The 17307-nt window shown below is 41.9% G+C and overlaps 1 protein-coding gene across 5 annotated transcripts in view; it reads left to right on the plus strand.

Moving 5' to 3' along the window:
• The first annotated feature begins 992 nt into the window (after window positions 1-992).
• The window catches only part of ADAR (adenosine deaminase RNA specific), a 52258-nt gene continuing 35943 nt past the window's right edge, over window positions 993-17307 (plus strand). For 3 of the 5 annotated variants that reach the window (XM_043455233.1, XM_043455243.1, XM_043455262.1), the window contains exon 1: window positions 993-1095. The gene's annotated coding sequence lies outside the window, so the exon portion shown is untranslated. Of the gene's footprint in view, window positions 1096-1848; window positions 1975-17307 lie in introns of those variants that run through there. The other 2 variants (XM_043455253.1, XM_043455271.1) reach the window with 2 other exon arrangements.

Below are 17307 nucleotides of genomic sequence, written 5' to 3' on the forward strand. Positions count from 1 at the left end.
CTCCCCCAAATTCCTAAGTTGAAATCCTAATGCCCAACAGAAGATATTAGGAGGTGGGGCCTTTGGCTTAACTCATGAGAGTAGAGCCCTCATGAATGGAATTCAAAGTCTTATAAAGGAGATCCCCCAGAGATCCCTAACTCCTTCTGCTATACAAGAACTCTGCCAATAGAAGGGCCTTCACTGGAACATGCTAGAACCCTGACTTTCAGCCTCTAGAGCTGTGAGAAATAAATTTCTGTTTATAAATCTTTGGTATTTGTTATAGCAGCCTGAATGGACTAAGTAACTTAGGAATAAGTTTGTTAAAATAAATGTCGAGAACAGTAGATGAAAGTTCAAAAATATCACACAGACACACAGACACACACACAAACCTAATTTTAAAATATACTGTTTAATAATGCACCTAAATGTGAAAAGAAATGAAAGCAATATAAAAGTTGTGTAAACACAAGTCAGGATGGAGGTTACTTCTGAGGGGAAAGCAGTGGTACAGTATGGGGCCCACTTATAAGAAGATTTAAATTATTGGTAATATTTCTTGTCTCGGTTGGGGTGGCAAAATGGCCGAGTTAAAGGTGATGTTCATTATAACATATTAAAAATACTTAATCTGAACTTTCCATCCAAGGACTACTGATTTGGGGGCATTATTAACTTATCCAGTGTAGCTGAGATCCATTTTTTTTTTTTTTTTAAAGATGGTATCCACCTACCATCCAGGCCTTCCGGCCTAACTACGTTATGAGTGACTGAGGAGTTTAATCAAGGCCATGAGCAAAAATGTAGCATCCCAAACCCAAGTACCTATTCCGCACCATGCCTACAGCAACACCATTAACAGAACAGTAAAAACCCAAGGAAAGCAGCAACAAAATCCTAGGTTAACTAGCACGCAAACAAAAGAGAGAGAAATCACGTGGTGCTCCCTCCCACGCCCGGCGCGCCGGTGATGTCACCAATCCGCGACAGGGCCATTGATTTCAGACTGAAGATAGAGAGGGCTACGTGGTGGGGGAGGGCGGGGGGAGGGTCCGGGCGGCAGTGACTGTCTCTGGTGTCGAGTTGTGTCCCGGAGAATTACAGGACCCGGTAAGAGGTTTTTCCCTTCCCCGCCATCACTTTCTGTGGCCTGAACGCCCGGCTCCCGCCGCCGCTCCAGTGTCGAGCTCTACTGGAAGGGGGAGCGCAGGGGCGCCCGGGTGGGCTGAGGGTGGCCGCAGGGCCAGGTGGGGAGGCGGGGGTCGCGGGCAGCGGCGGGGCTCGGCAGCCTGGCGGGGAGGTGAGCGCCGGGGGCCAAGTGCTTGTGTGCGTGCTCCCGGGTGTGGGCGGCAGAGACTGCGCACGGATGCTCTGGCGATCGTGCCAGCCAGAACCGAACAGCTGGGTACCAAAGGCCCTTGTTTCCTTCTCGGCAACTCCCTCGCCTGAGGGAGAGTGACAGCAGAGAGAGGCGCCTGGGACTCGTTCCGGTCCGCTCCTTTCTGCGTCTTCAGCTCTGACTGCATAGGCCCGCGCCTCATCCCTGGGATAACATCCGCCGCCCTTGGCGTGCCTTCCACAGGGAAGGCGTAGGCGTCCGCCGTGTAGAGCCCACTGCGGGGTCACGGACACTGCGCTCCGCCTCGCTCTGGCCTTGGTGCAGGAAGCCTAGTTGCGTCACCTCCCCTTCCTTCATCTGGCTTGATTCTTGGGCCCCGCTAGAGGGTAAGCCTGCCTCAGGTGTGACGTGTTGATGTCAGAGTTTGGGAAACTTGCCTTTCAAAAAGGCCTTAGTACCTGTCACTGGATACTCAACGCAGTGTCGGGGTGTCCCAGCCTGCGGTAAGGGAGGGAACAGAGTCTAAGCTGCTAAGGGGGGAGGATGTGCACACAGAGGCCTGCACAGTGGCTGTTGTTGAGAAGGAAGCCGGATCTCTAGAAGAGGTCCCTGGGAGCGAGAAGGCAGGAGCAACAAATTGTCCAGCAAATGTGAGTGATGATGCCAGTTTGTTTCTTTACTAAAGAAAGCCTGTTCCCATCGTGTCAGAGATCCTGAAATATCTTTTCCATTATTTCATTATTTCACAGTTGGGTGTGCTTGCTGTATTGTGAGAGGCAGGGAATAGAGTGGAAAGGGGGCATGAACTTTGGGAGTCAGGTCTGCTTTGCCAGCTGTATGGCAGTGACTGAGTTATTTAACCTTTCTACTCCTACTTGATCTTATCTACGAAATGAGGATAATTATATCTACCTTGCAGGGTTGTTGTCAGAATTTGAAGTCTCTAGCTATTATTAGTAAGTTCCCAGCACCCATGACTTGAACTTGCTCCCTTGCTGAAGGTTTCCCATTGGTACAGCTGCTTGAAAAGCAGGGGAACTTTTTGCTATTCTGGATATTTGCTATTCTGCCAAATAGGATAAAGCAGAGTTGGGATTGGGGTGGGGAGACTAGAAACCCACCATCTCTCTACAGTAGACTATCAAATTTTAGAACTGGAAAAAGATTAAGCCTCACTTTATTCTCTTAATTATGCTTAGTTGCTTCATTCGTGTCTGACTCTTTGCAGCCCCATAGAATGCAGCCCAACAGGCTCCTCTGTCTCAGGCAAGAGGAGGATTTCCCATGCAAGACTACTGGATTGGGTTGCCATTTCCTTCTCCATCTCTTACTTATAACTTCTCTTTATTGAGCACGTGTTATGTGTGTGACCCTGTACCAGGCTCTTTACAGACACTAATGGATTTACTCCCTCCAGCAACCCAGTGCTATAATAAGTATTATTCCCATTTTACAGGTGCAGAAGATGAGCTTAGCCAAGTTTCTCACACTGGTTAATGGCAGATCTGGAACTTGAACCCAGGCCCTCAGGCTGTGTGGGGTTGGGGCTTGTTATTTCTCAGCATCACCAACTCAGTGGACATGAATTTGAGCAAACTCCCAGAGATAGTGAAAGACTGACGTGCTGCAGTCCATGGGGTCAAAAAGAGTTGGACACGACTTGGCAACTGAACATTTCTCAATGACCTGAGTCCAGGCAATGTGAGCCTAGTGTAGGGGGGGAAGGGAGACATAAGCAGGGTTTAGAGGGCCAGTGTTTGCTCTAAGAATAACATCTCATTGTCCAGTGATAAATTATCTTGTATTTTACATCTTGCCCAGCATTGTCCAGATGTGAACCAAGATTTGGCCTTTTCACCCAGAGAAAAAGGAAAGGCTCATGGGCACACACTGTTGGGATCATAGACACACAATAGATACTTGGAAAGAAGAAAACATCTTGAGATATTGTTACTTCAGCCAGGAGTAACAATGCTTAAGACAGTTTCCTTTAAGCTAGCTATTTTTATACTATAACAGGATGTAATGTGAGCTTCCTTCTGATTTGTGGATTTAAAGATTTGACGCTGTGATTCAGACCACAACTGGTATTATCTGTGACCAACTGATTTGAGTTTTCAAATATGTGAACCACAGGATCTGAGCTTTTGGGCTTCTGTAGTGATCTCTTGAGATACAGCAGTTTATTTTGCTATAACATCTGTTAGACTTGGACCGTAGTGAATACAGCTGCTTGAGTTAAGTTTCCTGGAGAACACTGGATGATCATTTGGTGTCAGGGATAAAGAGTTCACAATGTTAAGTTTGTCACAAAATTAAGTATTTGAGAAGGATCTGTGATGGATGCGCATTAATGTGGGAATAGTAAATGGGTTTTAAACATGATATTCTTGGTGTTTTTGATCAGCTGTTCTGTGTTGTTTCTCAGTTTGAAGATGACTTTCGGCTGTATAGTGAGTTATTAGAAACTTGGAAGATTTACATAAAACACCCATGTAGATTGTGACAAATAAACTCTCAGTTCCTCCACCAAGGAGCTCTCATTGCTGCTTCTGTACCCTCCCAGATGTCCTGAAGTTACCTATTTCATCACGTTTATCAGATTTAATGCGAGAGTTGCTTTAACATAATTTATCCTTCCTTTCCCTTTGTACCCCACCACCACCACACATAGAGTGAAGTTCTTTCCCCAGAACAGTATATACTAATCTAATTGCAAATAGCAGAAACCTAATGTAAACTAACGTAAGCAAAAAAGGATTGATTATTTAACTAGGAGGTCCAAAGGTGAACTTCAGGCATGGCTGGATCATGAGACTGAAATGATGCCGTGAAGACTCTCTTCACGCTGCCTTTCTCAGCTTCTTCTTGTTTATCGCCCTCATTCTTTTCTGCTGTCTTCTCTATTCATATTGAAACAGGTGACTTCTGGCAGCTCCAAGCGTATGACCTTATAGCTCATTTCTAGCATTGTAAGCTAGCCATGTAGACAAGGAGCAACGGATGCCATGATTAGGCAAGTCTGTGTCACAGGCCCACTTTTGAAGGGCAGGGGTAAAACTTCTTCCATAACGACATGGGATGGGGAAGTGCAGAAGTACTAGGCAGGTGAAAACACCAAATGATTGCTTCAAGTGTGTGTGCATGCATAGGCATTTGTGCTGACACGTGTCCTCATATCCCACTTCTCTGAGGCATTTCCAGAGTCTTCCACTAGAATGAAGCCACCTGGTTTTGTTTGTCCATCGCACATTGTTATTTTGTTATGGCATCGATCATGTTCTCTTTATCCTTACCTTGCCTTTGCATCTGCTGTTTGGGTTGTGCGTGTGTGCGTGCACACACTCACACACACTGTTTTGGCTGATTGACTTCCTTGGGTTCAGCCCATGCTTCTCTTCCCGGAAGGCCTTCTTTGACCTCCATCAATTAGGAAGTCACATAAACCCCTGAGCACAACCCCATTGTGGATTTGATCTCTGTTTGATAACTGTCTATTTTCAGGTCAGTTCTCTGCTAGACTGAGAGCCCCTTGAAGACAGATGTGCTCTGTATTTCTTACTTAGCTAAGAAATTGGCTGCATTATTTTTCTTCTTAGGACTTAGAACTAATTGACATTGTATATTTGTTTGTTGCCTATCTTCTCACTAAAACATCAGTTTCATGAAAGTAATGAGGAAAGAAATTTTTGTCTTGTTTACCGCTATATCTCTAGGGTCTAGGATGGTGCCTGGCACATGGTTTGTGCTTAATAAGTGTTTATTAGATGAATAACTGAAAATCTACTCACAGGGAGAAAATGTGTTGATTAGGATTAATCAACATTAATCTACATGATAGATACAGTTGTCACTGTAAATGTCTGTAAACACAAGTATTCAGGTCCATCCCAGCAAGTCAGAACCTCTCTCCGCACTTGCATCTGAGCCTGCAGGGGTGAAGGGTCAGGCCCCAAGGAACAGCCGCCTGGAAATTCCACCCTGTGAGATATTTCATCCCCCTGAAGCCCTCCTGAACTATGATGTTGTTCAGTTGCTAAGACCTGTCTGACTCTTTGAGACAGCACGCCAGACTTCCCTGTCCTTCATTGTCTCCTGGAATTCGCTCAAACTCATGTCCATTGAGTCAGTGATGCCATGCAGCCATCTCATCCTCTATCGTCCCCTTCTCCTCCTGTCCTCAATCCTTCCCAGCATCAGCGTCTTTTCCAATCAGTTGGCCCTTCACACCAGGTGGCCAAAGTATTAGAGCCTCAGCTTCAGCATCCGTCCTTCCAATGAATATTCAGGGTTGATTTCCTTTAGGATTGACAGGTTTGATGTCCTTGCAGTCCAAGGGACTTTAAAAGAGTCTTTTCATAGTCTAAACTATGATAGGTAGGATATTAAGGCTTTTTTCCCATAGTTTGAGTCTTTTTTTTTTTTCCCCTCTTAGAGTATTTATCTTTGAAACATTTCCTTAAGCACTTACAATGAGCCAGGGAAGGTTTTAAGTCCCTTAACAATTCATTCTTTGACTGGAGTTTGGGGATCAAGGGTTGTGAACTTTAAACCTTTTTTTTTTTTTCTTAAATACCCAAACATTCAAAAGAGGCTTAAAAAAAAATCCAAACTAGAAAATTATAAAAGAAATGAGACCCCTCTCCATCCAGCTTATCTCACCCTCCAGGGGTAGAACTACTAATAGCTTGGTTTGTATCTCCTCCCGTCCTTTTCTTGGACTTTTAAGTAAAATATACTCCATCTTCTTGTCATTGTTTGGCTTTTCACCCAGATGTTCTGCATGCTCATCTGCACCTTGCCTTCTACATAGCCATCTTCAAGGTGCTTCTGCTGTGCCCAGCGCTGCTCCCCAGGGACAGCACCCTGCCTTGGGGTGAGTGGCAGAGCCAGAGTGGGGGGACTTGCAGCATAGACTGCAGCCTGTCCTTCAGCACAGTGGCTGCTCAGGTGTTGGTCTTTGGCCCTCTCCCAGGGAGGGCCCAAACCCCCATCCATCTTCCTGGTGCCTTATCTTCAGGGAACCCTACTCACGCCACATGCACCCCCCAACAGAAAAAATGGAGCAGTCTTACCCTTCTGTTTCTTCTTCTAACACACAAAAAAAGTAGTTCTCTTACAATTAGAGGCTGGAGGTGAGAGGGCTGTTGTTTAACCCCACTCTCACTGCCAAATATCCGGGCCCCCCTTCTACCTAGCTGCAGTACCTTCTTGTCCTCATTTGCTTCCTTAAAAGTGAGTAAGACTATGGCTGAATCTTGTTGATGTACCATGCAGAAACCAATGCAACATTGTAAAGGAAAAATATATGATACTTACTCACTAATAAAACAGTTGCTGCTGCTGCTGCTAAATCACTTCAGTCGTATCCGACTGTGCTACCGCAGACTGCAGCCCACCAGGCTCCCCCATCCCTGGGATTCTCCAGGCAAGAACACTGGAGTGGGTTGCCATTTCCCTCTCCAATGCATGAAAGTGAAAAGTGAAAGTGAAGTCGCTCAGTCATGTCCAACCCTTAGCTACCCCATGGACTGCAGCCTACCAGGCTCCTCCATCCATGGGATTTCCAGGCAAGAGCACTGGAGTGGGTTGCCATTTCCTTCTCCAAATAAAACAGTTATCCTCCAATTAAAAATAAATAATTTTTTTTTAAGTGAGTACAAGTTTACACTGCAATCCGAGTTTACACTGCAATGCCTGACCATTCCCTATGCCTCCGTCTTGCCCTGCCCTCTCCAGGACTGGGTATTTTAACTGAAAGAGGAAAATCTTGGCTAACTTGAAAAACAGTGTCTCATTTTAATTTGCACTTTTGGTTCTGATTTAGTTTGAACTGTTTTTTGTTAACCATTTTTATTTCCATTCTAAAAATTCTGTTAATTTGTGATTTTGTCTATTTGCTTGTTGTCTCTAAATGATTTTGTTTATAAATTATACAAATTATCTAACAAATGAGTATGTGCTGATTATAAAAACAAAAAACTCTTCTGTGCTGTAAATACCCTTCCAGTTGGTTGTTTGCCATCTAATTTTGGCTTTATTATTAAATGTACAAAACCTGTTTTTCATTCTTCTGTAGACAAATTTTGTCCTTTTTGATTTCTTCCTTTGCTTGTAAGCTTAAAAATATTTTTTCTTCATTCTGAGTCCTAAAGGTTTGCTTTTTGGCATATGGCTAAAAAGTTAATATTTGGTTTTATTTCAGATTTTAACAAGATATTTGAAGAAAATATTGTGCAGTGTTTTAAATAAAAGCAGTTTTAATTAAATAAAGGTCTCTCTTTTGTTTTAAAGATACATTAGTGTGTATGTATCATATATTTTTCCTTTTTTAAATTTAGTAGAATATCAAAGCTTACTCCACAAAACTGACTTCAAATATATGTATAATTGTCATCATTTTAATATTGTTAAGCATTTTTATAAATTGCTGCATGAGACGTTTATCCTTTGCTATTGATCTGATTTCAAGAAGCACTCTTGTTCGCAGCTTCTCATTGTAGTCAAAATGATAAATTTAGCCTCTTCCAATTCCCTCGTCTCAAAACTTCCCTAAATATCTCTTTGAGATATAATCATATACAATAAACATTTTATGAATATGATATGGTATTCACTGAATACCATTCAATAAATTTTGACAAATACAGATACCCATTTAATTACCTCCAAATTAAGAAGATAAAGGGTTTCCATGACTGCAGCCAGTTCCCTCATGCACCTTTCTAGTTACCGCTGTCCCCAGAGGCTACTACTATTCTGATATCTATCATCATAGATCAGTTTTGCCTCTAAACTGTCATGTAGATTGAACTATTCAGTATGTACTTTGTGCGTGGCTTCTTGTAGTGAGATTCAGTCACGTTGCATGTGTCACTCTCTACTTCATGCTTGCACATTAGTTTAATTCGTTCATCAGTTTGTGGACTCTGCGGTTGTTTCCAGTTTGTGGCTATCAAGGGTAAAGTTCTATGAACATTATTTTTCTTCTTTTTTTATTGTGGTGAAAAAAACATAAAATTTACCAGATTAACCATTTTCAAGTGTACAGTTCAATGGTATATGTCTATTCACATGGCGAAACCGATCTCCAGAACTTTTTCATTTTCTTTTTTTTTAATATATATATTAATTAATGTATTTTTTGGCCTTGTGGCTTGCAGGATCTTAGTTCCCTGACCAGGGATTGATTCTATGCTCCCTACAATGGAACCGCAGTCTTAACCACTGGACTGCCAGGGAAGTCCCAGAACTTTTTCATTTTCAGATTTAAAACTGCCTCCATTAAACAACTCTCCCTGTTCCCTTCTCCCTATCCCTGGTTCTATAAACATTCTTGTGTAAGTCTTTTTGTGACCATCTCTTTTCATTTGCCTTAAGTACCCAGAAGTATAGTGGCTGAGACATAGGGTATTTGCATTATTTAGCCTTAGAAGAAACTGCTAAACAGTTTTTCAAAGTGGTTGTACTGTTTCACGTTCCTTCCCACCAACAGTGTATGAGAGTTCTAGTTTCTCCATATCCTCACCATTAGATATTATGAAGGATTTTTTAAATTTTTATTTAACACAGAAGCCTGGTCTGCTGCAGTCTTGGGGTCACAAAGAGTCACACGATTTATCGACTGAGCAACAACAGAGAAATATCTATGATGTTGTATTTTGTGATTTTATCTCATCATATCTTAGTCATTTATTTACATGGCTATTCCCGCTTAGACTGAGATTCTTCAGGGCAAGGTTCACACAGTAGATAGTTATCTTTCTCTTACAAACTTTTTCTCTCTTACTTTGGGTGTGATAGATGCTTTATTACAAAAAACTTGAAAATTGAAGAAGCTATTAAAATGAATAAAATCTCTGGTAATCCTACCTCTCAGATATCATCGTGAACATTCTGGTGTCACGTGAAGGTTCACGTGATGCTGTATTGGTCAGCCCACAGATAGGGCAGTTCCAGAGTAGGTTGGTACAGCAATTCAGCGTTGTCCCAGCCCTCTACTCTGCCATCCTCAGGGCATCATTTATTCACAGCAAGGAATTTTTGTCACAGAAAGCCCCTGACAGACTTCCTTTGTGTTTTGCTGGCCAGAGTTGTATCACATGTATCACTGGCAAGAGGGGTGGAACTGCCAAAACCGGGTTAGATTAGACTAATCACAGTCCTTTCTCTGGCTCCGGGGAGGGAGCCTGGCCTTCTCAGAGGACTGTGGACAGAACCAGGGATCTGTCAGAAAGGAGGGCAGAGTTCCAGGGTAGGCACTCAGCACTGTCTGTCACTTAGTCATGTTGTTTTTCAAAAACCTAACTGTTCTCTATTTAAATTTTATGTCTTTCCTCTTATAATGAACTAAACATCTTCCATGGCCTTCAGTTCAGTTCAGTTCAGTCGCTCAGTCATGTCTGACTCTTGGTGACCCCATGAATTGCAGCACGCCAGGCCTCCCTGTCCATCACCAACTCCTGAAGTTTACTCAAACTCACGTCCATCGAGTTGGTGATGCCATTAACTCTTCATATATATGACTTTTATATATTGTATAATTTATGACTGTACCAAAATCTACTTGACCGCATCTCTAGTTTTGGACATTAAAGTTGTTTTCGGTTTTTTGCTATTGTATGCAATTCTATAGCCAGCCTAAATTTCTGTACCAGATTTTGAATTATCTTCCTCAAGGTAGGTTTTTATGATTGTATTGTTAGTTGTACTTATTAATAATTATTTTGCAGTATGATTACAAGATTAATAATGATTGTTGATTATTACATGATGTTATTAATACATTTAAGACTTCTGACACATATTGTCCAATTGCTTTGTTAAAAAAAAAAAGGGCATCTTAATCTTACCACCATCTAGTAGGATACCTGTTTCTCCTCCTTTCCTTATTTTTTACTTTTCTCCTTTCTTTTTCTTTCATTCAGTCATTAATGTGTATTCTTTTGGCAGATATTTGTTGACTATCTTTGACAGTCAAAGCACTGTGCTGGGTCATGAGGGTACAAGACTAGTACTGTGAAGGACAGACAGACAAAGATCATGCAATTGTGTAACTATAGCTACTGATAAGTATTATGAAGGAAGCTTCCTAGGGTTATAGATACTATAAAGTTTATACGCCTTCTGGCATAGGGACAGGACTGGAGGAGAAAAGAGTCTACAACTCTGCTTTTCCAAGGCTGCAAGAGTGCTCTGTGGCTATTGGGCAAACAGGATGGAAGGTGCTTTTTGTGACATGAAAGAATAGGCTTGGCCGGAGAGTGGGAATCACTGACCTTGTTATAGACTTGGGCCTTTATGCCAAGAGGAACAGGTAGCCAAGAAAGGGTTAAAGAAGGGAGGTGACGGTGACCTAACCATCTTTGAGAACATTTTGGAGGGGGCCAGAGTGGATTCCCAGAATCTAAGATTAGATTGTGCAGGTAGCCATGGAGTCACCCCAGCTGGCACTGGTTTTTTGGTTTTTTTTAATTGCTGATTTTATGAATGAATGAAAATGTAAGTTGTAGTATAAATGTGATTGAATATTTCCCCACGCATTTGCACTTCCTTTTTTGTGAATTGGCGTTTTGTCGACTGCAGCATTAGTGGGAACAGCATAGTGTAATGGCCGAGAACACCCGCCCCAGAGCCAAAGTGCCTGAGGGGGAATCCTGGCCCTGCCAGGACTGACTTAGTTATCTTCAGCTACTTTGGTCCCCCTCAGCTTCCCCTGCTATACCTTGGGGACAGTAACAGTGTACCTCTCTCATAAGGTAGCTGTGAAAGTTAAAAATAAACTACAGTGCTGGCACATATGAGCACTCCGTATACACATGCTATCTTATTTCAGGTATATGGGCTTTATATATACATATGTACGTATTAACTCTGTCTTGTGTATAATGTGTTGTAACTGTGATTCCCTATTCACTTCCATTTTTTAATTAATATTACTTTTTAAAAACTTTTTACTGTGAACATTTTCAAACATCATGTCACTCTTTTGAAGTACAAAAATTTATCTGCAGTAAACAGATGTCAGTCTTCTCCTTTCTGATATCTTCCATTCCTGTGAAACAGGTCAAGTCATACACAAAGATTTTGTTTTTCAGTGTTTTTATTCAAAATGCTTTACAAATAATCCTTTAATCCATTTATAATTTATTTTGGTTTATTAATATCAGGCAAGGCTCTAAATCTACTCTTTACCTCCTCTGCACATTCATAAGGGATTTGATTTAAGTTGTACCTGGCTGGCCTAGTGGTTTTCCCTGCTTTTTTTAGTTTAAGCCTGAATTTGGCTGTGAGAAGCTGATGATCTGAATAGGTTCAAGGGATTAGAACTTGTAAACAGTGTGCCTGAAGAACTATGGACAGGGGAGTCCATAATATTGTACAGGAGGCAGTGAACGAAATCATCCCGAAGAAAAAGAAAAGCAAGAAGGCAAAGTGGTTATCTGAGGAGACCTTACAAATAGCTAAAGAAAGAAGAGAAATGAAAAGCAAGGGAGAAAGGGAAAGATATATCCCAAAAAACACAGATTTCCAAAGAATAGCACAGAGAGACAAGGCCTTCATCAATGATCAGTGTATAAAACTAGAAGAAAACAACGGAAGGGGAAAGACTAGAGATCTCTTCAGGAAAATAGGAGATATCAAGGGAACATTTTGCCCAAAGATGGGCACAATAACGGACCATAAATGGTAGAGACTTAGTAGAAGCTGAAGAGATTAAGAAGAGATAGAAAGAATACACGGAAGAACTGTATAAAAAAGATCCAGATGAACCATATGACTACAATGGTGTGGTCAGCCACCCAGAGCCAGACATTCTGGAAAGTGAAGTCAAGTGGGCCTTAGGAAGCACTGCTGTTAATAAAGCTAGTGGATGTGATGAAATTCCATGCCCTCAACGTGTTACATTCAATATGTCAGCAAATCTGGAAGACCCAGCAGTGGCCACAGGACTGGAAAGGTCAATCCTCTTCCCAGTTCCCAAGAAGGTAGTACTAAAGAATGTGGTCACCACTGGACAGTTGCACTCATCTCCCATGCTAGTAAGATCATGCTTAAAATCTTAGATGCTAGGCTTCAGCATTATGCTAACCAAGAACTTCCAGATGCCCAAGCTGGATTTAGAAAAGGAAGAGGAACCAGAGATCAAATTGCCAACATTTGCTGGATCATAGAGAAAGTTAGGAAATTCCAACAAAACATCTATCTCTGTTTCATCCACTACACCAAAGCCTTTGACTGTGTGGATCATAATAAACTATGGAAAGCTCTTAAAGAGATGGGAATACCAGACCATCTTACCTGTCTCCTGAGAAATCTGTATGCAGGTCAAGAAGCAACAGTTAGAACCCTGTATGAAACAAGTGATTGGTTCAAGATTGAGAGTACTACAGGGCTGTCTGCTGTCACCCTGTTTGTTTAATCTATACACTGAGCACATCTTGAGAAATGCTGGATGCGTTATCTGGATGGAATCAAGATCAGATATGCGGATGATACCACTCTAATGGCAGAAAGTGAAGAGGAACTAAAGAGCCTCTTGATGAGGGAGAAGGAAGAGAGTGAAAGAGCTGGTTTAAGACTAAATATTAAAAAACTAAGATCATGGCATCTGGCCCCATTACTTCATGACAAATAGAAGGGGGAAAGGTGGAAGCAGTGGCAGATTTCCCCTTCTTGGGCTCTAAAATCACTGTGGATGGTGACTGCAGCCATGAAATTAAAAGACTCTTGCTCCTTGGCAGGAAAGCTATGACAAACCTAGACAGTGTGTTGAAAAGCAAAGACATTACTCTGCCGACAAAGGTCCGTATAGTCAAAGCTATGGTCTTCCCAGTGCTCATGTATAGTTGTGAGAGCTGGAACGTAAAGAAGGTGGAGCACTGAAGAATTAATGCCTTTGAACTGTGGTGCTGGAGAAGACTCTTGAGAGTCCCTTGGACTGCAAAGAAATCAAACCAGTCAATCTTAAGGAAAATCAATCCTGAATACTCATGGAAAGGACTGATGCTGAAACTGAAACTCTAGTATTTTGGTCATCTAATGCAAACAACTGACTCATTGGAAAAGTCCCTAATGCTGGGAAAGATTGAGGGTAGAAGGAGAAGAGGGCATCAGAAGATAAGATGGCTGGATGGCATCACTGATGCAATGGACATGAACTTGGGCAAACGTTGGTTGGGAAATGGTAAGGGACAGAGAGGACTGGCATGCTGCAGTCCTTGGGGTCACAAAGCATTGGGCATGACTGGGCGACTGAACAATAACAAAGGCTTTAAGTAGATTTTTTTTTCAAGATTAAAAAATTTTTATTTTGTATTGGTGTATAGCCGATTAACAATGTTGTGATGGGTTTCAGGTGAACAGTGAAGGGAATCAGCCATACATATACATGTATCCATTGTGGCCCAGATAGTAAAGAATCTGCCTGCAATGCAGGAGACCTGGGTTAGATCCCTGGGTTGGGAAGATCCCCTGGAGAAGGAAATGGCAACCCACTCCAGTATTCTTACCTGGAGAATCCCATGGACAGAGGAGCCTGGTGGGCTACAGTCCATGAGGGTCACAAAGAGTCAGACACGACTGAGCAGCTAGGCACAGTACATTCTCCCCCAAATCCACTTCCAGTCCAGTCTGGCACATAACATTGAGTAGAGTTCCATGTGCAGTCCTTGTTGGTTATCCATTTTGAATATAGCAGTGTGTACATGACCTTCCCAAACTCCCTAACTATCCCTTTGCCCTGGCAACCATAATTCATTTTCTAAGTCTGTGAGTCTCTTTTTGTTTTGTAAGTAAGTTCATTTGTATCATTTCTTTTTAGATTCCACATATAAGGGATGTCATATGATAGTTCTTCTTCTATATCTGACTTACTTAACTCAGTATGACAATCTCTAGGTCTGTCCATTTTGCTCACGTGGCATTACTTCATTCTTTTTAATGACTGAGTGATATTCCATTGTCTATATGTACCACATCTTCTTTATCCGTTCCTCTGTTGATAGACGTTTAGGTTGCTTCCATGTCTTGGCTCCTGTAAACAGTGCTTCAGTGAACATTGGGGTATATATAAATGGCAACCCCACTTCAGTGTTCTTGCCTGGAAAATGTCATGGACAGAAGAGCCTAGTGGGCTACAGTCCATGTGGTCACCAAAGTCAGACACAACTTAGCAACTAAACCACCACCACCATCCCTTTGGGTCATGTTTTTCTCCAGATATATGCCCAAGAGTGGGATTACAGGGTCATATGGTAGCTCTATTTTTAGTTTTTTAAGGAACCTCCAAACTGTTCTCCATAGTGGCTGTACCAAATTACATTCCCACCAGCAGGATAGGAGGATTAAATAGATCTTTTTTTTGTCCTCGAAAGCCTGTCAATTAGCCAAGCTCCATATATAGACTAGTTGATCTTCCCCTTGCTGCTTTTGGCGGATCTGTACACACACTGGGGTCTATTAGGAAATGTGGTTCTGCTCTGTAGCTCCATTCTGGTATTATACTAGCACTACTTTGATTTAATCAGTATGACTGTCCTCTTTTTAAAAAGTATTTTGGCTATCCTTGCTTGTTTTTTCTTGCACTTGGACTTTAATCATTTTGTCAGGCAACCACACCTTACTGCCCCTAACCTCATTAGAATTTGCAGTAAACTGCTGCTTAATTCGGCACTAATTGGCAGTCATAAACTGTTCAGCCATCACATTTGTAACTGATGTATCCTTCTATTTAAGACAGTTATTCCTCAACAGAGTTTTGTACTTTTCCACACATTTTCATACATTAGGCTCTTCACATTTTTTAGAATTATTCCCATATTTCCCTTCTTAATTTTAATTAAAAAATGTTTTGTCTATTTATTTGGCTGCCTCGGGTCTTAGTTGTGGCATGCAGGATCTTCCTCGCATCATGTGGGGGCTTTCATTGCAGCAGACAGACTTTAATTTTGGCGCACGTGTTCAGCAGTTGTGACATGCGGGCTCAGTAGTTGTAGCACGTGGACTTAGTTGCTCCAAAGCATGTGGAATCTTAGTTCCCTGACCAGGGATTGAACCCACATCCCCTGCATTGCAGGGCGGATTTCTTAACCACTGGACCACCAGGGAAGTCTCTGTTTACCTTTTTTAAAATGTTTCATTGGCTGTTAAGAATATAGTGCTTTTCATATAAGGAAGTATTGTGTTTTGTATATTTCTCTTACATCCAGCCATATTCCTTAACTGATGGTGGTCCAAAGAGTTTCAATCTTCTTGTATCAACTAGGGTTATGATATTATATCTGCAAATGTTTTTCTTTCCTTTTTGGTTAATTTATCTCTTCTGTTTTGTGTTACAGAATATGCTAGGATTTTCAGAATAATGTTAAATACCATATTTCTTTGATTTTAAGACCATTGAGCATAAGAACATGCTATCAATTTAATAATAGTTTTAGGGACTACTAGTCAAAATATCCCAATATATAATTTAATATCCATGCATATAATTCATGGGCTTCCCAGGTGGCTCAGTGGTAAAGAATCTACCTGGCAATGCAGGAGGCATGGGTTTGATCCCTCAGTTGGGAAGGTCCCCTGGAGAAGGAAAAGGCAACCCACTCCAGAATTCTTGCCTGGGAAATCCCATGGACAGAGGAGACTGGCAGGCTACAGTCCAAGGGGTCACGAAAGAATCAGACATGACTTAGCAACTGAACAACAACAATATGTAATTCACATCCCAATGTCAGAAATGCTTGGAGTACATCTCAGAATGGAGGAAGTAAGATTATGGTGGTAATGGTGGCCCTCTTTATTTCTTGTTTTATTGGGAATTCCTAATTATTCCATTTTAGATATGATATTGGCTGTTGGTTTATGATCAGTAGTCTTTGTTATATTATAGAAATAACCTCTCCTTCAAATAAAACAAAAGAAACTGTAATTCTGCTGGACAGAAATGAGAAGGCTGTACTGTTTAACTAAAAAGTGGAGATCGTGACTGTGCCTGTGTTTGTCTATGCCAGCTGGTCTCTGTCCACCTTTTCCTTGAGAGCCCCCAAAAATGCAGAAATCTTGGCTGCATGGCAAATCTGTGCTAGTCCTTCACCCAGAGCTCCCTGATTTGCACAGCCTATAGAGGAGGGCGTCTTAGTTTCCTGCAGCTATGATAACGGTGGCTTACAACCATAGACATTTATTCTCTCACAGTTCTGGAGCCTAGAAATCTGAAGTCAGTAGTGTTACTGGGTTGAAATGGAAGTGTTACAGGGCAGTGCTCTCTCCAGATGCTCTCGGGGGGAATCAGTCCTTGCCTTCTACAGCTTCTGGTGGCTGGCTGCATTGCTTGGCTTGTGGACACATCACTCCCATCTTCAAGGCCTGCATCTTCAAATCTCTCTCTGCCATGTCTTCACACACCTTCTCCACTGTGTGCATAGATGGAGTTTTTTTGTTTTTTTTTTTTTCCTGAACTTGTCAATGCTGAAGGAAATGCTTTTAAAGACATATGTTAGGAATTTTTGTTGTTCTCTCGCTAAGTTGTGTCCGACTCTTTGCAACCTCATGGACTTCAGCACGCCAGGCTTCCTTGTCCTTCACTGTCTCCCTGAGTTTGCTCAAACTCATGCCCGTTGAGTCAGTGATGTCATCCAACCATCCCATCCTCTGTTACCCCCTTCTTCTCTTGCCCTCAATCTAGCAAAGCTTTATTCATTCCCTTTGGGAAGAAAATTGTGGTCAGCTGGAAATGGCTCTAGGTCAATTCCCAGAAAATCAATCCACTGAAATTCAGTTCCACAAAAGCCCCTCAACCTTGCCTCCTCCTACTGACCCCCAGTCTCCTCCTCAGTCCCAGCTCTTCATCTACAGGGAGTGGGCAAGCTACATTTCCTCTAATACTGTTGTGAAGGCAGAATAAAACCTGGTCAATTAAGGCTAGATGCTTAAAGAAAAAAGAAAGAAAGCAAAGGCTTTCTGCCCACTTCCCCAGGAAACACTGC

The sequence above is a fragment of the Cervus canadensis genome, chromosome 2 (genome assembly GCF_019320065.1).
Source record: "Cervus canadensis isolate Bull #8, Minnesota chromosome 2, ASM1932006v1, whole genome shotgun sequence".
Lineage (NCBI taxonomy): Eukaryota > Metazoa > Chordata > Mammalia > Artiodactyla > Cervidae > Cervus > Cervus canadensis.